Below are 27,660 nucleotides of genomic sequence, written 5' to 3' on the forward strand. Positions count from 1 at the left end.
TTATTTTTTTAATCATTGATATTTAAAATTTCTAATTCCTTTTCTAGTCATATGTGTTTACATCTATTTTTTTTCTTAATTCAACTGGCATTTTTATAATCTTCTTTTTAAACTTGGTGTCTGGTAGATGGGTGATGCCTGTTTCATTATTTATTCTTTCAGGAGATTACTCTTGCTCTTTTGATTAGGAGTATTTCCTCTGCTGTCCTTCATGGAGCACTTATATTCCATAAATGTTGTGAGTATTTCTTCTGCAGTCCTTTATGGAATGTCCTTTAAAGAACATTTCATGCAAAGATGAGCACAATAAATGACAGAAATGATATGGACCTAACGGAAGCAAAAGATATTAAGAAGAGAGGGCAAGGATACACAGAAGACGATGGTCCAGTGGATTTTGGAAATTTGATCTCTGGTTCCTCTGCCTTTTCTAAAACCAGCTTGAACATCTGGAAGTTCACAGTTGATGTACTGTTGAAGCCTGGCTTGGAGAATTTTGAGCATCATTTATTAGCGTGTGAGATAAGGGAAATCACGCGGTAGTTTGAGCATTCTTTGGCATTGCCTTTCTTTGGGATTGGAATGAAAACTGACCTTTTCCAATCCTGTGGCCACTGTTGAATTTTCCAAATTTGCTGGCATATTGAGGGCAGTACTTTCACAGCATCATCTTTTAGGATTTGAAAGAGCTCAACTGGAATTCCATCACCTCCACTAGCTTTGTTCGTAGTGATGCTTCCTAAGGCTCACTTGACTTCACATTTCAGGATGTCTGGCTCTAGGTGAGTGATCACACCATTGTGATTATCTGGGTCATGAAGATCTTTTTTGTACAGTTCTTCTGTGTATTCTTGCCACTTCTTCTTAATATCTTCTGCTTCTGTTAGGTCCATACCATTTCTGTCCTTTATTGTGCCCATCTTTGCATGAAATGTTCCTTTGGTATCTCTAATTTTTTTTGAAGAAATCTCTAGTTTTTGCCATTCTCTTGTTTTCCTCTATTTCTTTGCATTGATCACTGAGGAAGGCTTTCTTATCTCTTCTTGCTATTCTTTGGAACTCACATTCAGATGGGTATATTTTTCCTTTTCTCCTTTGCTTTTTGCTTTTCTTCTTTTCACAGCTATTTGTAAGGCCTCCTCAGACAGCCATTTTGCTTTTTTGCATTTCTTTTTCTTGGGGATGGTCTTGTTTCCTCTCTTCTGTACAATGTCATGAACCTCCACCCATAGTTCATCAGGCACTCTGTCTATCAGATCTGTCCCTTAAATCTATTTCTTATTTCCACTGTATAATTGTTAGGGATTTGATTTAGGTTATACCTGAATGGCCTAGTGGTTTTCCCTATTTTTTTCAATTTAAGTCTGAATTTGGTAATAAAGAGTTCATGGTCTGTGCCACAGTGAGCTCCCAATATTGTTTTTGCCTACTGTATAGAGCTTCTCCATCTTTGGCTTCAAAGAATATAATCAGTCTGATCTCAGTATTGACCATCTGGTGATGTCCATGTGTGGAATCTTCTCTTTTGTTTTTGTAAGAGGGTGTTTGTTATGACCAGTGTGTTCTCTTCCAAAACTCAGTCTTTGCCCTGCTTCATTCTTTACTCCAAGGCCAAATTTGCCTGTTACTCTAGGTATTTCTTGACTTCCTACTTTTGCATTCCAGTCCCCTATAATGAATAGGACATATTGGTGTTAGTTCTAGAAGGTCTTGTAGGTCTTCATAGAATCGTTCAACTTCAGTTTCTTCAGCATTACTGGTCCAACTTAGATAGCATATTAAAAAGTAGAGATATTACTTTGCTGCCAAAGGTCCTGATATTACAAGCTATGATTTTTCCATTAGTCATGTGTGGGTGAGAAAGTTGGACTATAAAGAAAGCTGAGCACAGAACAATTGATGCTGACCTATATTCTGTGCAAAGCGGTGGTGTGTAATGAACAGGGCTGTGACATTTGTCATAGTTGGAGTTGAGAGTAGGGTGAACTGGCAGCTGCTGGTGTAAAGCTTCTCCTTAGTGTTTGTTGGCAAGCCAGCATCTGTGTACCCTTCAAGATCAGAATCTAGGCTTCTGCAGCTGTGCTCTTTGTCTCAGTAGTTCTCCCATCAACCAATGGGCTTGTTTCCTCCCTTGTTATTCAGTCTCTCAGTCGTGTCTGACTCTTTGCAATCCCATGGACTGTAGCATGCCAGGCTTCCCTGTCCTAAACCATCTCCCAGAGATTGCTCCAATTCATGTCCATTGAGTAGGTGATGTTATCCAACTAGCTCAACCTCTGTTGTCCCCTTCTCTTCCTATAGGACCCTAGGACTGGGGCACCCATTGTGTAACTCAACTCCTTTGTTCCCCAGGTGGGAGAATTCAGCTATATGGATCTTCTCTATTTTTTTTTTTTTTTTTTAAAGATCTCTCCCAGAGACAAAGGTATCAATCTTATGTGTTTTTTCCACCCTACCATTGATGTGGGAATTATTCTTGAAGCTATATTTGTATAGGAGTTCTACCAGTCTCCCTTTAGTTTTCTGTGGCAACTGTTTCACGTGAAGATGCAGTTTTGATGTGTTTTTGGGAAGAGGTGAGCTCCATGCCCTCCTACTCCACCATCTTGACCTGATCCTATACCATATATCTGATGGAGACATATTTAATTTCTCCATATTTAACACAGTGTTATTATCATTTATATTTGATAAATGTTACATTAAAATATAATAATGTGAAGACTAAAATCCTTCTTGAAAATTTTCTATGCATTTAAATGAGACTGCTACTGCTGCTGCTGCTGCTGCTGCTGCTGCTGCTAAGTTGCTTCAGTTGTGTCCAACTCTGTGCGACCCCATAGATGGTGGCCCACCAAGCTCCCCCATCCCTGGGATTCTCCAGGCAAGAACACTGGAGTGGGTTGCCATTTCCTTCTCCAATGCAGGAAAGTGAAAGTGAAAGTGAAGTCGTGTCCGACTCTTAGCGACCCTATGGACTGCAGCCCACCAGGCTCCTCTGTCCATGGGATTTTCCAGGCAAGAGTACTGGAGTGGGTCACCATTGCCTTCATTAAATGAGACTAGTTAATGTGAATTCTATTTCACTAGCTATTTAGTGCTTTAGAATGTTAATATAGTCAGATTTCAGTAACCCCTGAAGTAAGTGACACCATTACTATAACTGTATTAGTTTATCTGATGGAACAGCTGAGATATAGGGAGGTTACATAACTTGCCCAACTCCACATAAATCTGCAATAATTTTTCAGTTGTTTCTGTTATGTATTAGAGGCTTAGAACAATAATCATTTTATTTTTATCTCTCGTAGTTCTGGGTGTTGTGTGGGCTTAGCTGGGTGATTCTTTTACATGATTTCTTAGGTAGCTTCAGTCTTATGGTGACTGGGGTTGTAATAATCTGAACATACTTAGTGATTGGTTTCTGAAGACTCAAACTATTGGAGGGCTGGAACTATTGGAAATTCTTCGACATATCTATGTATCTCTTCACAAGTGGTCATTTACAATGCAAAAATTTAGTATGGCACAGAGTTCCATAGTGAGCAGAGAGAGAGAGAGAGAGACAGCGACAGAAATAAGAGAGCCAGCATGCGTTGCATTGAGCTTTGGCAGTTAAACTGCGACATTTGAGAGACAGCAACAAAAAGTACTAAAGTTAAAGAGAGAAGAAATTAGTTGATGGAAGGGATGGCAAAGTATTAGAAGTCATGTCAAAAATACTGCAAATGCAAGTATTCCAAATGAGTCAGCAGAAGTCCCTACTGTAGTAAAATTAAATGTTGACATTAAAACCACACTAAAGTCATTAAGTAAATTTTTGTGAGTTATGATTTGTGAAACTATTGAAATTATAAACACATATTGTCATATATTTTATTTAAAATATCTAAACATGAAGTTGGTATTTTAAAAAATATCCCTAGATTGATATATTGAATAGTATGCCAGATTACCAGTCAATTCAAGTGTTCTGAAAGAAACTAACACATTGATAATATAAAAAAATCTTAGAACTTATTTTCTTGAATCACTGTTTATTTCACTAGTTATTTAAAACCACATAATAAATGAAAACATTGTGAAAGAGCAAATAATGAAGAAATAAGAATAAAAATGTAAATTCTCTTCAATGGAATTTCAGTGTATTCTTTGAGAGAATTTCCTCTGTGGTATACACATTTACATAGACTTAATTTTGTTTCCAAATAAGAGTGTCATGCTAATTTTTTATAATTTGTGAACTTGTTCTTTATTTAGCAATGTGACATGGAAACTACTCAACAATGTTGCCCATAATCTATCCGTTTTATCTCACGGCTATATAACCTATATGTATATTGCAAGTAAGTGTGTTCACTAACTGATAGCCATTTAAGTGCCAGTGGGAATATTCAAAATATAATTAAGAACATGTACAAGTCTTTCTCCTTGACAGATAACCAGATGTAGATTGACAACATCAACAATATGTTTAATTTTAAAGATGTTTCCATAATATACTCCTTAAAAACTAGGTTCTACCAGAGTATTTATTCTGCAAATCATCTGTTGGAAAATAATTTATTGACTCAGTTTTCATTTCCTCAAGCACAAATGAACTTTGTCACATTCTATGTATCACTGACCATTTCACTTCTGTGAATTTCCTACTCATCTTCATCTATTTTCAAATTGGGTTATTGACTTTTTGTTGGAGATTTGTAGTGGTTCTCACTACAATAGCCACCAATTCTTTTTCTGTTTAAAGAAAGTGATGTCTATATTGTTTTCATCATGACAAAAGAGTGAAAGTTTATATATAAGTCTTATGAGAGGGATGGGGCAATATGCTCTGAGGTAAGTGACAAAAGAATAAGAAATGCTGATCTAAAGTGTGGTTATATAGAATAATAGTCATTATTTCAATTTGTGTTTAACATGTTGAATTTCACACCATATCTGCAAGTAGCTAAGTGATGGATGCTGTGTCTTGTTTTGAAAGAATGTGTATGTGTATATATATATGTGTGTGTGTGTGTGTGTGTGTAGATAGATAGATATGCATGTAGATGTAAATACATGGGCTTCCCTGTTGGCTTAGTCAGTCAAGACTCCACCTGCAATGTGGGAGACCTGGGTTTGATCACTGGGCTGGGAAGATCCCCTGGAGAAGGGAATGACAACCCACTCCAGTATTCTTGCCAGGAGAATCCCCACTGACAGAGGAGCCTGGCAAGCTATAGTCCATGGGTTTGCAAACAGTTGGACATGACTGAGTGACTAAGCACAACATAGCACATACAGATACATGCAGGGACATTTGGAAAAAATGAAAATTTCATAAGTCCCTTTAGAGTACAGGTTATATACATATATTTTATATGCAACTGAGACCTTATACACCTTATCAAGGGCTGAATATGGTAATGAAAGCAACCAGGTGACTATTTTTTTTTAAACTTTTTACTTTATATTGGGATATAGATGATTGACAATATTGTAGTAGTTTTAGGTGACCAGTGAGGGGATTCAGCCGTACATATACATGCACTCATTTTCCCCTCAAATACTCCTACTATCCAGGCTGCCACATAACATTAATCAGAGTTCCATATGCTATACAGTAGGTCCTTCTTGGTTATCCATTTTAATATAGCAGTGTGTACATGTCAGGCCCAAACTCCCTAACTATACCTCCCACACAGCTGTCCCCTTGACAATCATAAGTTCATTTTCAAAGTCTGTGAGTATGTTTGTTTTGCAAGTTCATTTGTAACATTTCTTTTAAGATTCCACATATAATGGCTGCCATATGATATTTCTTCTTCTCTGTCTGACTTATTTCACTGAGTATGACAATCTCTAGGTTCATCCATGTTGCTGTAAATGGTATTATTTTATTATTTTTAATGGCTGAGTAATATTCCATTGTATATATGTGCCTCATCTTTATCCATTCCTCTTTCAATGGGCTTTTAATTTGCTTTCATGTCTCAGCTATTGTAAACAGTGCTACAATGACAGTGCATGTATCCTTTTGGATCATGCTTTCCTCTGGATACATGCTAAGGAGTAGATTGCAGGGTCATATGGTAGCTCCAATTTTAGGTTTTTAAGGAAACTTCATATCATTCTCCATAGTGGTTGTACCAATTTAAACTCCCAATAAGGTGACTAATTTTAAAGACGATCAAAAATAGAGAATTAGGTGATGAAATCAAAGATTTTCAGAAATATCTCAGTTTTATACTATGAAGCAGGTAGCAGTTGCTATATTCCTAATTCCACAAATATTCCACTGTTAAACAAGTTAAAATGGATGAAGGCAAATGACTTGCCACGGCTTTAGGTTAAAAAATGATGCTGAGGCTGGATGGATAGTAAAATCCAAGTGTTAGTGGTCTCACAAATAAAATGAAGGTGTGCATCTTTTGATACAATTCCAATTATTGAATAGCTTCTATAGCAAGACAAAACTGTAGAATTCTATACCAAAATAGAGTAAAAATTTTGAATATCTACAATATAATATGGATACTATGAATAGACTTGTTACTGTACTTGTACTATGCATAACCTGTGAAACACAGTTAAATTCAATCTTTCAGTATAGCTTTTGAATTAAAATAATACATTTCAATATATACCCTATAGCTTTATTCTCACTGAAGATTTCACCAGTTTTATTCTTGGCACGACTTATTTCTAATTTGTAAACAGGTATAAAATCTCTTGAAAACAATTTTGACCTGAGATGCTAAATTGTGAATTGTTGTTTTGTCACAGGGGAAGCTCATCATAACTCTTTTGTGCTGGAATAAACTGGAGGAGTTCCATCTAGGGGCATAACGCCTTCAGCTACTCCCTTTTTTGCTTCTTTCCTGTTTTAGCAAACTTGCAGTAACAAAAGAAAAGCATTTTGTTGTGACAAATACAACAGTTGCCACACAGGCCAGCAGGAACCCAATCACATCCAGAGAGTGGTACTGGAACCAGGTGAGGTTGTAGGCGGCTGGCCTCAGGTGCTTGGCTCCTTTGGGGCGCATGACAAACTCAATCCAGAAGACTGCTCGGTCCAGGGGCTTTATAGGCTGATTGTGTTGAATGGTGGATAACCACATAGCCTTCTCTTTGTAGCTAAAGGAAAAGCAAAGAAACATCAATTTATAAAATGAGCTAGCTTGTGGGGCAATTGTTGTATTTGCTATCACCAAATGTAGTGAAACAAATATACTCACGCAGGATTGTTAATGACTTCCTTCAATGCATTGAGCAGATCTCTTGATGACATTGTTTCCAAGTCCCCTCTGACAGCTGCTCCCTTGGCTTTCACTCAGCCAATGTTATCAGGTTGATCAGCAAACAAAGGAAGGCCCACCATAGGGATCCCATGGTAGATGGCCTCATAAATGCCATTGGTACCACCATGAGTTATAAAGGCTTTGGTTTTTGGGTGACCTAGAATTGAGTGGATTTCAGTAAAATTATTAATTAAAAGTCTTAAAAATAAAATGAGAAATGAGCATTATAAAACAACTGAAATAAGCAGTGTCTTTTAGATAACATATGAAACTGTATTTAAATTGCTTCAGAACTCAGAATAAGAAATCCCTAAATCTGCTGGAGAGGTAAGTGAAGACTTCATAAGGAGCGATGTTACTTGAACTTCACAAATGAATCCAAGATTGGTAGGTGAAAAACCTGAAAGGGAATTCTGGGTAAAAGAAAACATTTTTGCAACAAAAACAGGGAGGGCATGTCAGAAATATAATCTCTAAAACAATAATGAAGCCATTTAGTCTGATAGGAAGTGTGTCAAGGCAACAAGGAGGGTAAGTGGGAGTGGTGGTCGAACCAGAAGGAAAAGCTACAATTTATTATGAAATGTGTGACCACTTGATATAAAAGATATGGATGTTTTTTGATAGAAAATGGAGAGTCACAGGTAATAAAAAGAAGAACTCTTATTTCCAAGTATCATTAAAAATATCCCTAAGGAGTGCTCAAAATTCTCCAAGGCAGGCTTCAGCAATACGTGAACCATGAAATTCCAGATGTTAAAACTGGTTTTAGAAAAGGCAGAAACCAGAGATCAAATTGCCAACATCTGCTGGATCATCGAAAAAGCAAGAGAGTTCCAGAAAAACATCTATTTCTGCTTTCTTGACTATGCCAAAGCCTTTGACTGTGTGGATCACAATAAACTGTAGAAAATTCTGAAAGAGATGGGAATACCAGACCACCTGACCTGCCTCTTGAGAAACCTGTATGCAGATCAGGAGGCAACAGTTAGAACTGGAGGAACAACAGACTGGTTCCAAATAGGAAGAGGAGTACATCAAGGCTGTATATTGTCACCCTGCTTATTTAACTTATATGCAGAGTACATCATGAGAAACGCTAGGCTAGATGAAGCACAAGCTGGAATCGAGATTGCTGGGAGAAATATCAATAACCTCAGATATGCAGATGACACCACCCTTATGGCAGAAAGTGAAGAAGAACTAAAGAGCCTGTTGATGAAAGTGAAAGTGGAGAGTGACAAAGTTGGCTTAAAGCTCAACATTCAGAAAGATAAGATCATTGCATCTGGTCCCATCACTTCATGGCAAATAGATGGGGAAACAGTGGCAGATTTTATTTTTTGGGGCTCCAAAATCACTGCAGATGGTGACTGCAGCCATGAAATTAAAAGATGCTTACTCCTTGGAAGGAAAGCCTAGACAGCATATTAAAAAGCAGGGACATTACTTTGTCAACAAAGGTCCATCTAGTCAATACTATGGTTTTTCCAGTAGTCATGTATGGATGTGAGAGTTGGACTATAAGAAAGCTGAGCATAGAAGAATTGATTCTTTTGAACTGTGGTTTTGGAGAAGACGCTTTAGTGTCCTTTGGACAGTGAGGGGATCCAACCAGTCCATCCTAAAGATCAGTCCTGAGTGTTCATTGGAAGAACTGATGCTGAAGCTGAAACTCCAATACTTTGGCCACCTGATGTGATGAGCTGCTTCATTGGAAAAGACCCTGATGCTGGGAAAGATTGTGGGCAGGAGGAGAAGGGGAAGACAGAGGATGAGATGGTTTGACGGCATCACCAACTCAATGGACATGAGTTCGGGTAAATTCCAGGAGTTGGTGATGGACAGGGAGGCCTGGCGTGCTGCGGTTCATGGGGTGGCAGAGTCAGACACAACTGAACGACTGAACTGAACTGAACTGAAGGAGTGGAAAAGATAGGTGTAAGGGGAGAATTCATACACAGAACAGTGCACAGAGTTACTTAAAATTTCACAGTGAAAAGTAATTATACCCAAAGTAAACATATTTTGCTTCTGGATGTAAAGGATGTGACCATGTATAACACAATGCCTTTAAATTTTCTCATTTGTTTTTTCCTCTGTGGCTAAAAATAGCAATGAAGGAGTAAAGTTGTCTTACTTAAACTCAAAGGAGTTTTTGAATAATAAATGTTGGATGTTTGTTTCCTATTGAAGTAGAATCGCTCTGCTTACCTGTTACTCATGTTTTCAATATTTTTCTGCCAAGTCTTACCAAGAAGGTCATTCTGGGGTATCCACTTAAACAGACGAGTATTGGGCCCTAGGGTATCTGGTTTCTTGCCATCATATCTCCATAGAACCTGTTAAGGTAAAGGAAATACCTTATTCCATGAGTTAAACTTCAAAGTCATAGTGTTAAAATTTTAAGCAAATAAAATTTAAATGCCTCTGTATAACAGATAAGTAAATCAGAGCATGAGGCCTTAATTGATAATAACTACTAATATACTACTGAATTACAATACCCACATTTGATGTACTCATTTTCAGGTTCAATCTGAGATGGAATGCTATCATGACATGTCACATATGATGACATAGACAAATAGGTTTTCAATGACAAATTCAAATATTTAAGAAATTTTTGCATTTTTATCTTATTTCTAGGGCAGAAAGACTATGGCAAATTTTTAATAAATCACATATTTTTGTTTTAGTTTGCATTCTAAATCTCATTTTAAGTTTATTCACCAATTTGTTTTTAACTGTTATAAGTGTTTACTTATATCCACATGTTAATATAACTTATTTTATTAGAATTTTGCAATTTTACTGCAGAGAAGAAAATGTATGCAATCAGCAACTTAAGAGAAATACTCTGCTTATTTATAGTTTATTAATAATAAGTTAATTAGGGCTGTCTAGGAAATATAATTTCATTTAGATTACAAATTGTTAAATACTACTTCCAAAAACAATGAACTGGAGTTTTTTTTTACATAAATCCAGATTATTGGAGAAGGAAATGGCAACCCACTCCAGTATTCTTGCCTGAAGAATCCCATGGACAGAGGAGCCTGGAGGATACAATCCATGAGATCAAAAGAGTCGGACACGACAGCAACTAAACCGCCACCACCAGATTATTAACAGTATTATCATACTAGGCTTGGAAATGTTTTACCTTTAGAAAAAAAGAGTCAGTTGGTAATTTGTAAGGGACAACAAGGCTGTTGAAAAAGTTTCATAATTGTGACACTAACGTTATTCAACTGACCCTGAATGCTTCAACAATGAAGCAGAAAGCACCGACAGTATTGATTAACTCGGTCTCTGGGTATAGTAGCAAAGTAAGGACCAGTTTTGTAATTCCAAGCAATTCTTATAAGCTAGATTATAATTTACTAGTGTTTAACTTCTATTTGCTCTGTGAATATAAAGTAACTTTAGTTTTTCAGCAAAAAATTAGCCTAGGCAATAAGAGAAGCCAACCTTTCTCTGAATAGCAACCTGGAAAGCACATTAATTAGGTCTGTTCCAAAACTTAGGGAATGTAAAAGGGACCAGGAATTCCTGGCAAGTACAAACTGCAAGAAGCACTCCAGACTTTTATAAATATTGCTAAACATTATTGAGAGGCCACATATACCATGAAAATTCAACTCCTGAGAACATCTGTATGTGTATTTTGTCTTCAGGAGTCCTTTGGGAAAACGGGCAAACGACAAGACAGAATTTGGTGATTTCTTTTCTTGTCCACACTACCATTACAATACCAAAATTCACACCCTATCTCTTACATATTTTCTTTGTGATTACAGTGTTAATCCAAATTTAAGGTCAGGAAGACATTCTATGTACTGTTCTACCATCTACCATATATATTTTGTTTTGTTTTTTTTAATATAAATCTGAGATAATTTGGAGATATCTTTATAGTTTGTCCTTCTTGCATAATATATCTGTAATCAGGTTTTTTACAGAATTTAATAGTTTCCTTAAGTACTCATCCACTATTAAGTTACTTTACGTACTTTTTGTGGAATCTGGGCAAGAGCTGATGCAATTACATTGACTTTTTCTTCTGTTATGTTACTGATTATTGACCCCAAAGTAAACACCACAATACCATTTTCTCCAGAGCTCTGAACAAACTCTTCCATTTCCTGTGAAAAAGAATTTACTCATCACAAATGAGCAACAACAGCATAGCAAACAGTATTGAAAAGTTTGCCAGGAAAAAAAAAAAAAAAACTAAAGAGACAAAATCAGACAGTCTAGAAATTATTAGAGTAGTCACTGTTTTTTTTTTTTTTAATATCATGGTAAAATTAATACAACATAAAATTTTACCATCTTAATCATTCCTATGAATATGGTTCAGTAAAGTTAACTATATTCACATTGTGAACCAACCTCCAGAACTTTTTCATCTGGCAAAAATGGACATCTGTAACCATTAAGAAACTCCATTTTCATCTTTCCTCAGTCCCTGGGAACCATTATTCTACTCTATGTTTCAACAGATTAGATTAGATCCTTTTTTCAAGTTGGATTGTACAGTCTATCTTTTCACCTCTGGCTTAATTCACTTAGCATAAGATTCATTTATGTTGTGACATGTGTCAGAATTTTCCTTTAAAGATTAAGTAATACTCCATCTTTTTGTATTTACAACATTTTGTTTATTCTGTTTATGGATGCTTCAGTTTCTTCAGCCTCTTGGCTCTTATATATACTGCTTTCATGAATATGGTGTGAAAATATCTCATTGCGATCCTCATTTCAATTCTTTTGTATATATAACCAGAAGAGGAATTGCCACATCATATGTATCGGTGCTAGGCTTCAACAGTATGTGAACTGAGAACTCCCAGGTGTACAGGCTGGGTTAGAAAAGGCAGAGGAACCAGAGATCAAATTGCCAACATCTGTTGGATCATAGGAAAAGCAAAGGAATTCCAGTAAAACATCTACTTCTGCTTTACTGATCATGCTAAATCCTTTGACTGTGTGGATGACAACATACTGTGGAAAATTCTTAAAGAGATGGGAATACTGCCTTACCTGCATCCTGAGAAACCTGTATGCAGGAAAAGAAGCAACAGTTAGAACTGGGCATGGAATAACGAACTGGTTCAAAATTGGGAAAAGACTAACTCAAGACTGTATCTAGTCACTCGGCTTATTTAAGTAATAGGCAGAGTATATCATGCGAAATGCCAGGCTGGATGAAACATAAGCTGGAATCGATTGTTGGGAGAAATATCAACAAACTTAGATATGCAGATGATACCACCCTAATGGCAGAAAGTGAAGAGGAGCTAAAGAGCCTCTTGAGAGTGAAAGAGGAGAGTGAAATTGCTGGCTTAAATACAACATTCAGAAAACTAAGATCAGGGTATCTGGTCCCATCACTTCATGGCAAATAGATGGGGAAACAATGGAAACAGTGAGAGACTTTATTTTGGGGGGCTCCAAAATCACTGTGAATAGTGACTGTAGCTATGAAATTAAAAGATGCTTGGAAGGAAAGCTGTGACCAACTTAGACAGTGTATTCAAAAGCCAAGACATCATTTTGCTGACAAAGTCCATACACTAAAAATATGGTTTTTCCAGTAGTCATGTATTGATGAAATAATTGGACTATCAAGTTGAGTGAGTACCAAAGAAATGATTGTTTTGAACTGTGGTGCTGGAGAAGACTCTTGAGAGTCCCTTGGACAGCAAGGAGATCAAACTGGTCAATCCTAAAGGATATCAGTCCTGAATATTCATTAGAAGGACTAATGCTTTGGCCAATACTTTGGCCAACTGATGTGAAGAGTTGATTCACTGGAAATGACCCTGATTCTGGGAAAGATTGACGGTAGGGGGGAAAAGGAATGACAGAGCATGAGCTGGTTGGATAACATCATTGACTCAATGGACATGAGTTTGAGCAAACTCCAGGAGATAGTGAAGGACAGGGAAGCCTGGCATGCTGATGCTCCATGGGGTGACAGAGTCAAACACAATTGAGCAACTCAACAGAAACAGTGTGTATTGACAGGTTTTAAATTCAAAAGTGTGTATTATTCTTACCACATATATATAGTTAGTTTATAAAGTAATTTCCCTCCTGCCTTCTTGATTCTTGAACATGCTAACTTCACATCTTTGACTTTGGTCAGTTGTGTTTTTCAGTATTAAACACCAAAATTTTATTTTAGAAAATTTTGAGGAAACTCCATACTGTTTTTGAAAGTGAAAGTGTAGTTGCTCAGTCCTGTTTGACTCTTTGAGACCCCATGAACTGTAGCCTACCAGGCTCCTCTGTCCATAGAGTTCTCCAGGCAAGAATACTAGAGTGGTTTGCCATTTCCTTCTCCAGGGCATCTTCCCTACCCAGGGATCAAACCTGGTCTCCCTCAGTTTAGGCAGATTCTTTACCATCTGAGCCACCATGGAAGCCCCTACAGTTTTTAGTCATAGGTGTCTTTTTTAACAGATGACATCCCTGAGGTCCTTGGGAAGGAAATGGATGAGATGAGGTCAATTTCTTCTATTATGTGTTTTGTGTATTTGTGCAAATGTGTGCAAACCAGTCCATTCTGAAGGAGATCAGCCCTGGGATTTCTTTGGAAGGAATGATGCTAAAGCTGAAACTCCAGTACTTTGGCCACCTCATGCGAAGAGTTGACTCATTGGAAAAGACTCTGATGCTGGGAGGGCTTGGGGGCAGGAGGAGAAGGGGACGACAGAGGATGAGATGGCTGGATGGCATCACTGACTCGATGGACGTGAGTCTGAGTGAACTCCGGGAGTTGGTGATGGACAGGGAGGCCTGGCGTGCTGCGATTCATGGGGTCGCAAAGAGTCGGACACGACTGAGCAACTGATCTGTGCAAATGTGTTTGTGTATAAGTAGGAAATGAGATAGAGCCAATAAACAGTGGTGACAAGGAGATACTGTGAAACAATATTATACTGAGACTCTTCATCAATTATGTTATTAATTACTAACAGATTTTTGGAAATCTACACTGCAGGGTTTAAATCACCTCTAATTCTTTATTGCTATAGATCTAATAAGTCATTTATTTATTTCAGACATTCTGGAGAATTATTTTAAATTTTAGTTTATTCATTATGATTTCATTTTCCTTACTATGAGCACTAAGAAAATTCCATGATTCAAATTTGTTTATGTCTGTCATTTTCTCATTTTCTTACATGAAACTTTGTCATAATTTTCCCAACTCTGCCTTGCTAAATTACTAATGACTGATATTGAAGAGTCTGGCTTGTAGTTTTAAAGTTCTATGAACCAGTCCTATGAATCTAATATATAACCCAGAGATATGTTTGAATAGCAAAGAGTCAGACACGATTTAGCAATTGAATAACAGCAATGCTTGAGCAGTCACATATTTGAGTTACCATATTACTGAGTTTGTTTATATATGACATCCTTTGTCCTGAACTAATATTGTATAATTGATGTCGGAGTAGGATGTGCTATGTGAGGGACCCTAACATCATCACTTCAGTCCCCCCAGGATCACAGTGGGAGAGGTACCCCATGGCCTTCTTCAGTAGAGGTCTGGTCACGTTTCGAGTCCACTTCAGACTAAACAAAGCTCCTCAGAAGTTCACTTCAGTCACTCAGTCATGTCCGACTGGTCCTAATAAATCTGTATTTTCCTGTAACTGTTTCTGAATTATTTTGTCTTATGATTCTTAACTCCATTTCATTTTTAAAAATTGTTACTATTCTACTATTAACAGATGAATTCCACATTTCTCAACATACTCCATTACAAAAAATGTAGATGAAAATTTTCCTGAATAGCTGATCCAATCCATGTACTCACCTTTTCTTATTTCTTCCTTCTGTTTTAAATTCACTATTCTTTTCTCTCGTGAGATAATGACTGAATTCCTCTATCACAGAATGTATACTTTCTGATCCTAATTATTGGTATCATTTTTTTTCAAAACTATTTTTTTTCAAAACTATTTTTAACAGAAAAAAGAAATGAAAAAAATGTTCAGACTTTAATATTGCAGACTACATATTGTGTAGCACATTTTTTCAGAATATAATTTCACCCTAATGATATCAGTCACAGTGATAAGACCACTAAACTTTCTTATGACTCACATAGTGCATCCAGGTAATGTATGCATTCTAGTGAGCAGTTCAGTTCAGTTCAGTCGCTCAGTCGTGTCTGACTCTTCGCGACCCCATGAATCGCAGCACGCCAGGCCTCCCTGTCCATCACCAACTCCCTGTAGCAGGATTTAGATTTATTTGTCTTTAATATTTTGTCTCAATGACTTGCTACCCAATGGTGCTTCATCTATACTGTGAAAGATGCATCTGTTTGTTATTATTATAATATATTCACTTTTCACAAATTAATTACTGATATGTATTAGCTATTCTAATTTCCTGGTAATTTTTATGAAAATAATACAGACATGGCAAAAAATATGTAAAAGCACAGAAAATTAAAATAGGAAATAGATTTACTAAATTCTCTATCCAGGAAATCCTTAGTTTCAAATTCACATATTTTTAGAAAAAGTTGATATATATCTTATATAGAAAATTATATAATAATTTTAGAAGATTATATAGAAGATTTATTATAATATAGATTATACAATTTATACATTATGCATTAATAGAATGAAATATAAAATAACTTGGTCATTTCAACAGATGCACATGAACACAAAAAAAGCATTTGAAAAGATACAACATTCTTTCATGATAGAAACCCTCATTTTTTAGGTATAAAGGGAACATACCTCAATGCAATAAAGACTTTGTGTGTGTATATATATATATATATATATATATGCACACAAACCCAAAGCTAATGTTATCCTCAACAATGAAAACTTGAAAGCTTTTTCTCTATGATCAGGAACAAGAAAAGGATGCCACTCTCACACTGATTCAACATAGTACTAGAAGTCCTAGTTACAGTAACTAGGCAAAACAAAGAGTAAAATGCTTCTTAATCAGAAAAGAGGGCTTCTCAGTGGTAAAGAATCTGCCTGCCAATGCAGTAGATGCAGGAAACACGGATTCAGTCCCTGAGTAGGGCAGATTCCCTGGAAGTGGAAATGGCAACCCACACCAGTACTCTTGCCTAGAAAATTCCATGAACAGAGAAGGCTGGTTGGCTAACAGTCCATAGGGTTGCAAAGGCAGACAAAACTGGGTATCGAAGCACACATGCATGCAAACAGAGAGGAAGAAGTAAAATTGTCATTTTTTGCAGATGGCATAGATTTTTGCACAGAAAAGATAGATTTAACCACAAAATTGATCTAATCAGTAAATTCAGTAAAGTTGCAGGATGTAAAATCAGCATAGAGAAATCAGTTACATTTGTATGTACTATTAATGGAAAAGCTACCCCATTTACAATAGGACCAAAAACAAGAAAATAACTAGAAATATAACCAGTAAAGTATAAGATCTTTGCAGTGATAACTCCAAGATTTTGTTGAAAGAAATAGAAGAAAACATAAGTAAATGGAAAGACATCCTATGTTCATGGATCAGGATATTTGTATTGTTAAAATATCCATGCTACCCAAAGCCAAAGGCATCACACCTCCAAATGTCAAATTATAGTACAAAATTGAAGTTGCTCAGTCCTGTTTGACTCTTTGTGACCCCATAGCCTGCCAGGTTCTTGCATCCATGGGATTTTCCAGGCAAGAATACTGGAGTGGCTTGCCATTTCCTTCTCCAGGGAATCTTTCCAACCCAGGGATTGAACCCAGGTCTCCAGCATTGAAGGCAGATTCTTCACCAGCTGAACCACACGGGAAGCCCATCTACTTTGCTAAAGTACAAGGTGATAGCATTTAAAGCAATATGGTACTGGCCTATAAATGCACACATACCAATGAAGCATAATACAGGGTCTAGAAAAAATCCCTGCATATATAGCCAACCAAAATTCAACAAAAGAGCCAAGAATACCCAACAGGGAAAGAATAATCACTTCTTTTACTTTTGAAAAACTTGAATAAACATAGGCAAAAAAATGAAATGAGACCCCTATCTTACACCCTCAAAATATTACCTCAGATTTATCAAAGATTTAAGCATAACACCAGATACCATAATACTTTTAAAGAAAATGTAGAGATGATCTTCCCTAACAGTAGTCTTGAAAGTGATTGTTTTTGAATATGACATAAAAAAAATCAACAAGTGGGACTGCATCAAACTTAAAAGCTTCTGCACAACAAAAGAAACAGTCAACAAAATGAAAACACAAACTACAGAATGGGAGAAAAATTTCACAATTACACACTGAGTGAGGAACTAAGGTCCAAAATATATATAGCACTCACAAAATACAATAGCAACAAAAAATTCAATTAAAGAATAGGCAGATAAAAGAGACATTTTTCAAAGAAGACATCCAAATGGTCACCAGTTATCAATATCAATATCAATAATTATCAGGGAAATGCAATTCAAAATTAGAAAATCCACCACCAAGAAAAGTGTTGGTGAGAATGTGAATAAAAGTGAATGTTTTTACACTGGCAATCGGAATGTAAATTGGTTCCATCTTTATCAAAAACAAAATGAAATTTCCTCAAAAGATTAAAAATACATCTACTGTATGAGCCAGCAGTTCTACTTCTGCGTATATAACCAAAGGAAATAAAAATAAGGTAGATGAAATACATGCACTCCCATGTTTAGTGCAACAACATTCACAATAATCAAGGGAACAACTTAAGTGCCCATCAATGGATGAATCCATAAAAATGATGTGATAAATATACACACAAACACACGCATGAATACACACACTCAGAATGTAATGTTATTCACCAGTGAGAAAGAAGGAAATCCTGCCATTTTTGACAACCTGGATAAACATAAAGGACATTATGTTAAAATTTGTGCTTTCATTCTAATCTTTATTCTACTTCTATCATTGAATATGCATTATATATATATATATATATATATATATATAATTGTAATTCCAGCTTATATTGTTTTATCCTAGAAGAAAATTGTGCTCTTATTATATTTATTATTTTCCAACTAAACCTCATAGCTGACAGTGTAATTAAGCATTCTTTAATGAAATCATTGTAGTGGTATGATGTGAGCATTTATAAATTATTTAACCATTGCTTTATTTCTATTATTTCCAGTATTGACATTTTTGAATTATTGCCTGACATATTGTGTTAAGACATCTTGATTATTTTTTTCTGTATAGTTTCATAGAAGTATATTATGAAGCAAAATCTATAAGCATTTTTATGACTCGATGCATTTTGTCAAATATCCTAATTCTTTAAAAAGGGCAGAAATTTTCTTAGAATCCAATAATTACTGGAAAAGTTAATGGTGTGAATAAGCAGTTTCCTTATGCAATGAAGTCCTCACAGTCATTGAGTTGGAATTAAATCTTGTTTCTTTAGCTTGAAAATAATAGCAAATATTGCTAATTTATCATGATCATACTACTATTAATGTTTCCCTTCATTCTTCTTCCTCTTCTCCTAACCTCCCCTCCTACTAAAATTATCACTTTCCTGAAATGAAAAAATTGAAATTTCAAAAATAGGGTTAGATAGCACAGAACTTTCACTATCTATGTCAGCCTTTGGACTCTGGGAAGATTACTATAGGTAATCCAAGCAATTTGCAATCAAAACAGATATTACACACTGCTATACCTAAAATGGATAACCAGCAAGGACCTAAATGATAACATAGCAAACTCTGTTCAATGTTATGTGGGAGCCTAGATGGGAGGGGAGTTTGTGGAAAAATGGAGACATGTATGTGCATGGCTGAGTCCCTTTGCTGTCCACCTGAAGCTATCACAACATTGTTAATCAGCTACATTCCAATAAAATTGGAATCAATTTAAAAAACAGAGAGAATAAAACAGATATTGAATTTTACCCTTGAAAAAGATATCAGTTTCATTTTGCCATCAATAAAGAGTAGACAAAATGATCTATTAAGGGATCACAAGACTTCCTTGGTGACCCAGTGGTTAAGAATCCTCCTGGCAATGCAGGGAATGTGTGTTTGATCCCTGGTTTGGAAAGATCTCACATGCCTCAGGGCATCCCCAGGGGCAACTAAACACGAGCACCACACCACTGAGCCTGCAAGTCTAGAGCCTGCATGCCACCTCAGTGAGAAGCCCATGCTCTGCAACTAGAGAAAGCCAGCACAGCAATGAAGACCTAGGACAGACAAAAATTAATTAATTTTTAAAAAGAGACCACAAACATTTGGCTAAAGATTACTTTCTATTTATTACTTTATACATAGAATTCCTTATATTTTGAAACTACAGATGGTTTTAGATTTAATTGGTAGAAATTGTGGACTCTCTCTTTTTTTTAATCTGTACAGTCTTTATGGTTCTTATATATGCAGGGTAGATTTTCTCTGTGCTCATTCTGTTAAGCATCTATGATGTTGAGACCTGTATTCCTTAAGGGAACGTTTACTGAGGTTTTCTATAGGGTTCTGGAGAAAACTCTTGAGAGTCCCTTGGACTGCAAGGAGATCAAGCCAGTCAATCCTGAAGGCAATCAACCCTGACTATTCTTTGGAAGGACTGATGCTGAAGCTGAAACTCCAATACTTTGGTCACCTGATGTGAAGAGCCAACACATTAGAAAAGACCCTGATGCTGGGAAAGATTGAATGCAGGAGGAGAAGGGGACGACAGAGGATGACATGGTTGGATGGCATCACCTACTCAATGGCATGAGTTTGAGGAAACTCCAGGAGATGGTAAAAGACAGGTAAGCTTGGTGTGCTGCAGTCTGTGGGGTAGCAAAGAGTCAGACATGACTGAACAATTGAACAAGAGGATCAGTGTAGGCAGAAAACATCTGTTCTCTTATAATAGATAGAGTTATCTCTTTTATGCTATAAGATGTAAACCGCTGGGATTTCAAATGAAGAATGGTTTAAATGCTGATGTGAAAGCAAGTAAGGTTTGGATTTGGCTGCAAATTACTAAGGCAACATTTATATTGTTGAAGAAGATTTTTCATTTTATCTAGAGCACTGGTAAGAAGCCTCAATCCTTACAAAATTTTTTTTTACATTTCATCTTGCTCATCTGATTGCCAAAAACTTAAATTTCTTTTTTTTTAATATATTTTTATTTTATTTTACTTTATTTTAAATTTAAATTTATTTATTTTAATTAGAGGTTTATTACTTTACAATATTGTATTGGTTTTGCCATACATCAACATGAATCTGCCACGGGTGTACACGTGGTCCCAATCCTGAATCCCCTTCCCACATCCCTCCCCATACTATCCTTCTGGGTCATCCCAATGCACCAGCCCCAAGCATCCTGTATCCTTCATCAAACCTGGACTCGCGATTCATTTCTTATATGATATTATACATGTTTCAACGCCATTCTCCCAAATCATCCCCCGCCTCCCTCTCCCACTGAGTCCAAAAGACTGTTCTATACATCTGTGTCTCTTTTGCTGTCTTGCATACAGGGTTATTGTTACCATCTTTCTAAATTCCATATATATGTGTTAGTATACTGTATTGGTGTTTTTCTTTCTGGTTTACTTCACTCTGTATAATCGGCTCCAGTTTCATCCAACTCATCAGAACTGATTCAAACGTATTCTTTTTAATGGCTGAGTAATACTCCATTGTGTATATGTACCACAGCTTTCTTATCCATTCATCTGCTGATGGACATCTAGATTGCTTCCATGACCTGGCTATTATAAACAGTGCTGAGATGAACATTGGGGTACATGTGTCTCTTTCAATTATGGTTTCCTTGGTGTGTATGCCCAGCAGTGGGATTGCTGTGTTATACGGCAGTTCTATTTCCAGTTTTTTAAGATAATACAGAGAACTCCACAAGCTGTCAGAATACAGAAAGGCCACCCCAAACTCAGAGATATAAACAAGATGAAGAGACAGAGGAATACCCAGCAGGTAAAGGAACAGGATAAATGCCCACCAAACAAAAGAGGAAGAGACAGGGAATCTACCTGATAAAGAATTCTGAATAATGATAGTGAAAATGATCCAAAATCTTGAAATCAAAATGGAATGACAGATAAATAGCCTGGAGACAAGGATTGAGAAAATGCAAGAAAGGTTTAACAAGGACCTAGAAGAAATAAAAAAGAGTGAATATATAATGAATAATGCAATAAATGAGATAAAAACACTCTGGAGGCAACAAATAGAAGAATAATGGAGGCAGAAGATAGGATTAGTGAAGTAGAAGATAAATGGTAGAAATAAATGAATCAGAGAGGAAAAAAGAAAAACAAATTAAAAGAAATGAGGACAATCTCAGAGACCTCCAGGACAATATTAAACGCTCCAACATTTGAATCATAGGAGTCCCAGAAGAAGAAGACAAAAAGAAAGATCATGAGAAAATACTTGAGGAGATAATAGTTGAAAACTTCCCTAAAATGGGGAAGGGAATAATTACCCAAGTCCAAGAAACCCAGAGAGTCCCAAACAGGATAAACCCAAGGCGAAACACCCCAAGACACATATTAATCAAGTTAACAATGATGAAACACAAAGAACAAATATTAAAAGCAGCAAGGAAAAACAACAAATAACACACAAAGGGATTCACATAAGGGATAACAGCTGATCTTTCAATAGAAACTCTTCAGGCCAGAAGGGAATGGCAAGACACACTTAAAGTGATGAAAGAAAATAACCTACAGCCCAGATTACTGTACCCAGCAAGGATCTCATTCAAATATGAAGGAGAAATCAAAAGCTTTACAGACAAGCAAAAGCTGAGAGAATTCAGCACCACCAAACCAGCTCTCCAACAAATGCTAAAGGATATTCTCTATACAGGAGACACAAAAACGGTGCAAACTTAAATTTCTTAATACTAAAAAAAGTTTAAATGTCAATTAAGCTTTATTTAAGTAAATTTTGTTGAATTTATTAAATTATTTTTATTACCTTTTTAGTTAACTTTTAAAATTTGCTTTTAAAAGATTCCATGGGATGTCTATTCCCTGACAGTTTGCTGGATAATATAATCTTGATGATTAGGAAAATAATTTCAATTTCAATTAAAAATTAGATCTATGTGGCTGACACACATTGGGTTATTGACAGTATGTGATAGTAACAAATTAAAGAAAATAATACTTCTTCTGGATCACTGAGTATGAGCCAGTGACATTTTGGATAATTCACATGTATTAACACATTTTTCCCTCAAGTACAATATGAGGTTGGTGCTATTATTATAAAATAGTGTGGTTATATCTCTATGGACATTTTTGTCTGGTTTTCCATCACTGCCTATATCTTGCAACAACCTGCTAAATGATGTCCCTTTCCACTCTTGCCACTTTACAATCCAACAAGGTAACTATATCCTGTGATTTTATTTTTAATGTGACCATCTCTCCCTTTTCTTTACCCTTTTAATTTTCTCCTTTATGTCCTACTAGATGTGCCAAACTCCTTATAATTATATGTCTGCAACTTAAATCTCCAGCATTTTCTGCCTCTTTACTCAGCCTCTTCCTGTTTAGACTGAACTTGGACTTCTTGGTAACTGTCATGACTATGCTTTTCTTTTGTATCTTCCTCTACCTTCAGTTCAGTTTAGTTAGGTAGCATTCAGTTGCTCAGTCATGTTTATTTCTTTGAAACCCCATGGACTGTAGCACACCAGGCCTCCCAGTATATTACCAACTCCCAGAGTTTACTCAAACTCATGTCCATTGAGTTGATGATGCCATCCAACCATCTTATCCTCTGTCATCTCCTTCTCCTCCCACTTTCAATCTTTCCCAGCACCAGGGTCTTTTCAAATGAGTCAGTTCTTCGCATCAGGTGGACAAAATATTGGCATTTCAGCTTCAGCTTCAGTCCTTCCAATATATATTCAGGGCTGATTTCCTTTAGGATGGACCGGTTGGACCTCCTTTAGATCCAAGGGACTCTCAAGAGCCTGCTCCAACACCACAGTTCAAAAGCATGAATTATTTGGTGCTCAGCTTTCAATAGAGTCCAACTCTCACATCCATACATGGCTACTGGAAAAACCATAGCTTTGACTAGATGGATCTTTATAGGCAAAGAAATGTCTCTTGTTTTTAATATGCTACTTAGATTGGTCATAACTTTTCTTCCAAGGAGTAAGCATCTTTTAATTTCATGGATGCAGTCACCATCTGCAGTGATTTTGGAGCCCAGAAAAATAAAGTCAGCCACTGTTTCCCCATCTATTTGCCATGAAGTGATGGGACCGGATGCCATGATCTTAGTTTTCTGAATGGTGAGCTTTAAGCCAACATTTTCACTCTTCTCTTTCACTTTTATCAAGAGGCTCTTTAATTCTTCTTCACTTTCTGCCATACAGGTGGTGTCATCTGCATATCTGAGGTTATTGATAGTTCTCCAGGCAATCTTGATTCCATGGAACCAGTCTGTCATTCCATGTCCAGTTCTAACCGTTCCATGTTCAGTTCTTGACCTGCATATAGATTTCTTAGGCGGCAGGTCAGGTGGTCTGGTATTCCCATATTTTTAAGAATTTTCCACACTTTACTGTGATTCACACAGTCAAAGGCTTTGTCCTAGTCAATAAAGCAGAAATAGATTCTTTTCTGGAACCCTCTTGCTTTTTAAATAATCCAACTGAAGTTATAAATTTGATCTCTGTTTCCTCTGCCTTTTCTAAATTCAGTTTGACATCTGGAAGTTCTTGGTTCACGTACTGTTGAAGCCTGGCTTGGAGAATTTTGAGCATTATTTTACTAGCGTGTGAGATGAGTGTAATTGTGCGGTAGTTTGAACATTCTTTGGCATTGCCTTTCTTTGGGATTGGAATTAAAACTGACCTTTTCCAGTCCTGTGGCCACTGCTGAGTTTTCCAAATTTGCTGACATATTGAGGACAACACTTTCACAGCATTATCTTTTAGGATTTGAAATAGCTCAACTGGAATTCCATCACCTCCACTAGCTTTGTTCGTAGTGATGCTTCCTAAGGCCCATTTGACTTCACATTCCAGGATATTTGGCTCTAGTTGAGTGATCATACCATCATGATTATCTGGGTCATGCAGATCTTTTTTGTATAGTTCTGTTGTCTATACTTGCCACCTCTTCTTAATATCTTCTGCTTCTGTTAGGTCTATACCATTTCTGTCCTTTATTGAGCCCATCTTTGCATGAAATGTTCCTTTGGTATCTCTAATTTTCTTGAAGAGATCTCTAGTCTTTCCCATTCTATTGTTTTCCTCTTTCTTTGCATTGATTGCTGAGGAAGGCTTTCTTATCTCTCCTTGCTATTCTTTGGAACTCTGCATTCAAGTGGATATATCTTTTCTTTTCTCCTTTGCTTTTCACTTCTCTTCTTTTCACAGCTATTTGTAAGGCCTCCTCAGACAGTCATTTTGCTTTTTTTCAATTCTTTTTCTTGGGGATGGTCTTGATCCCTGTCTCCTGTACAATGTTGAACCTCCAATCATAGTTTTTTAGTCACTCTGTCTATCAGATCTAATCCCTTGAATCTATTTCTTGCTTCCACTTTATAATCGTAAGGGATTAAATTTAGGTCATACCTGGCTTAGTGGTTTTCCCTACTTTCTTCAATTTAAGTCTGAATTTGGCAATAAGGAGTTCATGATCTGAGCCATAGTCAGCTCCTGGTCTTGTTTTTGCTGACTATATAGAGCTTCTTCATCTTTGGCTACAAAGAATATATTCAGTCTTATTTTGGTGTTGACCATCTGGTGATGTCCATGTGTAGAGTCTTCTCTTGTGTTGTTGGAAGAGTGTGTTTGCTATGACCAATGAGTTCTCTTTGCCCTGCTTCATTCTGTACTCCAAGGCCAAATCTGCCTGTTGCTCCAGGTGTTTCTTGACTTCCTACTTTTGCATTCCAGTCCCATATAATGAAAAGGACATCTTTTGTGGTTGTTAATTCTAAAAGGTTTTGTAGGTCTTCATAGAACCATTCAACTTCAGCTTCTTCAGCATTACTGGTCGGGGTATAGATTTGAATTACCGTGATATTGAATGGTTTGCCTTGGAAACGAACAGAGATCATTCTTTTGTTTATGAGGTTGCATCTTAATATCACGTTTCAGACTCTTTTGTTGACCAATATAGCCAATCCATTTCTTTTAAGGGATTCTTGCCCAAGTAGTGGATATAATGGTAACATCAGTTAAATTCACCCATTCCAAACCATTTAACTTCACTGATTCCTAAAATGTCAATATTCCTTACCTTCAATTATTCCTGAGCATCCTTTAGATTTCACCATAATTATCAATGCCTCCAAGGTATTTTATATGATTCCTGCTGGATGTTTCTTTGGCATTTTCATCTTTCCTTATAGTAACACATTTTATTACTTGATTTCATTCTGTCTTTCTAGATAGAGTGTCTGGTGGCAGAAACTGTGTCCACACCTTTCCTCTGCATGTTAGCACTTATTTCCGGACTATGCTTGTCCCTTTGTAATTATTTTTTAATGAATATTTTATCTCTATTATTTTGAATTATCAAGGCCTTAATTTAACTGACATATTTTCACAGTCTCTCAGGTATCCCACTTTATTTTGCAATGATAATGAAACTCAGGTATTGTGTTGGTATGGAAATATATCAGTTTCTAACTGGAAGGTCACTTTATCCAGCTTCCCTTATATGATTTACTATGATCAAAATTCTAGGATTTTTAAGATTATTCTTACTGAAAGTAAAAAGTTAACAAAGCACAACAAAGAGGAGTAGGTGACCTTAGGTAGGGGTTTGGCAGGTTTGCAGTGGAGGCCTCTAACAAATTCAAAATTTGGCAGCACTGGGCGAGGAAATTCAAAATCCCAATAGGTTCGAATCAGCCACATATCAGCTTTTCCAATTGTCTCTAAAAATGTAGTGGGTCTACCTTAAAGGAAAAGCAAAAACAAAAGTAACAACAAATACTAGATCAAATGAGAATATTGCCATATGAATATATTAGATAATATGGGGAAAGAAATTTGAAATAATGTAGAAAAAGTTGTTTGAAAGTGTATGTTCTTTGATAAAACAAATATATATCTATATATATATATGTGTGTGTATGTGTGTGTGTATACATATAATATGATATGATATAATGAAATATGATCAGGAAACTTTTATGCATATAATGAATAATATATGGAAACTGAGCTACACAAGTAAAAACAATTTCTAAATGCTACCTAGATACTCACACTACAAATGTGTTTGTAATACCTTAATCTACTTGTCTTCATTTATCAAGATATTTTATGAGGTTTCCAGTGACGTTTTTAAGTTGAAAGATGAAGTTTCATGAGTTACGTATATAATTGTTTGGAGATATCCTAAGTGCTTCAATTTGTGGTTTACGATTTCCTGGAGTGTCCTGTACTAGTAAGGGGCCACAAGGTTCTACGTTACCCTGTGATTTAAGTGTTTCCATAATATTTATGGGATTGATGGATCATTTTATATTTTCATTCCCTCATTTCCTTGTAAGAGACAAATCCTGTGGCTTTATGTTTATGTGGTCACCTTCGAAGGCACTTGGAAAATTAGGACTTCATGCTACCAACCAAAAAGATGACTTACCTAGTACTTCACTGTAAAACTCATTCCATGTCTTCTCATCAAATGTTTGGAACCAGAAGTTAAAATAAAGTACATATATCATATTTTTGACCCTTTCCATGAATGTCATGTGATCACTTAATGCTGAAAATATAACAGGCACATAGGATGGTGGGAATGAAAGTTTTCCACTATATTTTTCAAACAAATAGCCAGGCAAAAAACGGAGACTGTACACTAAAGGTATTCTAAGTATCTCAGTTAGCAGCTCACCACAGGGTCCAGCAGCATCTGCAAAAAGGACATCAAACCTTGATTCCTGTAGTTTTGTCATAAGTTTCTTTTTTGAAACAACTTCTTTACACATTTTCATAAGCATTCCAGAAAATTCCCAAAGTAAACTTTTCAATTCTCTCAATGATGAAACATTTTTCCAAAACAATTTTTTTTGCCATATAAGTCCATTTCTCAATCAAATTCTTGACAGCATTCTCAAAATCATCTTTAGTTAAAGATACATGGAAAATCTCAAACTTAAAAGCAGATGGTTTGTTGGCATCAGTAATAGTGGAAGCTGAAGATATTAGAACAGTCACCTCATGACCCCTCATGACTAGTTAATCCAGAACTGCCTTCATATTCATCCAATGCCTAAATTCCACTGGCCACACCAGCACGTTTCCATAACTCCCAGAGCTAAAATAGCAAGTCAGCAGTAGTAGCAGCAGAAGTGAGAGCGATTTCATAGACATCTTGCTCAT

At 36.3% G+C, this 27,660-nt stretch overlaps 1 pseudogene; it reads right to left on the reverse strand.

The window, feature by feature from the left end:
- Positions 1 to 4,060: 4,060 nt before the first annotated feature.
- Positions 4,061 to 27,660, reverse strand: LOC109560531 (UDP-glucuronosyltransferase 2B4-like; annotated as a pseudogene).

The sequence above is a fragment of the Bos indicus genome, chromosome 6 (assembly GCF_029378745.1).
Source record: "Bos indicus isolate NIAB-ARS_2022 breed Sahiwal x Tharparkar chromosome 6, NIAB-ARS_B.indTharparkar_mat_pri_1.0, whole genome shotgun sequence".
Classification (NCBI taxonomy): Eukaryota; Metazoa; Chordata; class Mammalia; order Artiodactyla; family Bovidae; genus Bos; species Bos indicus.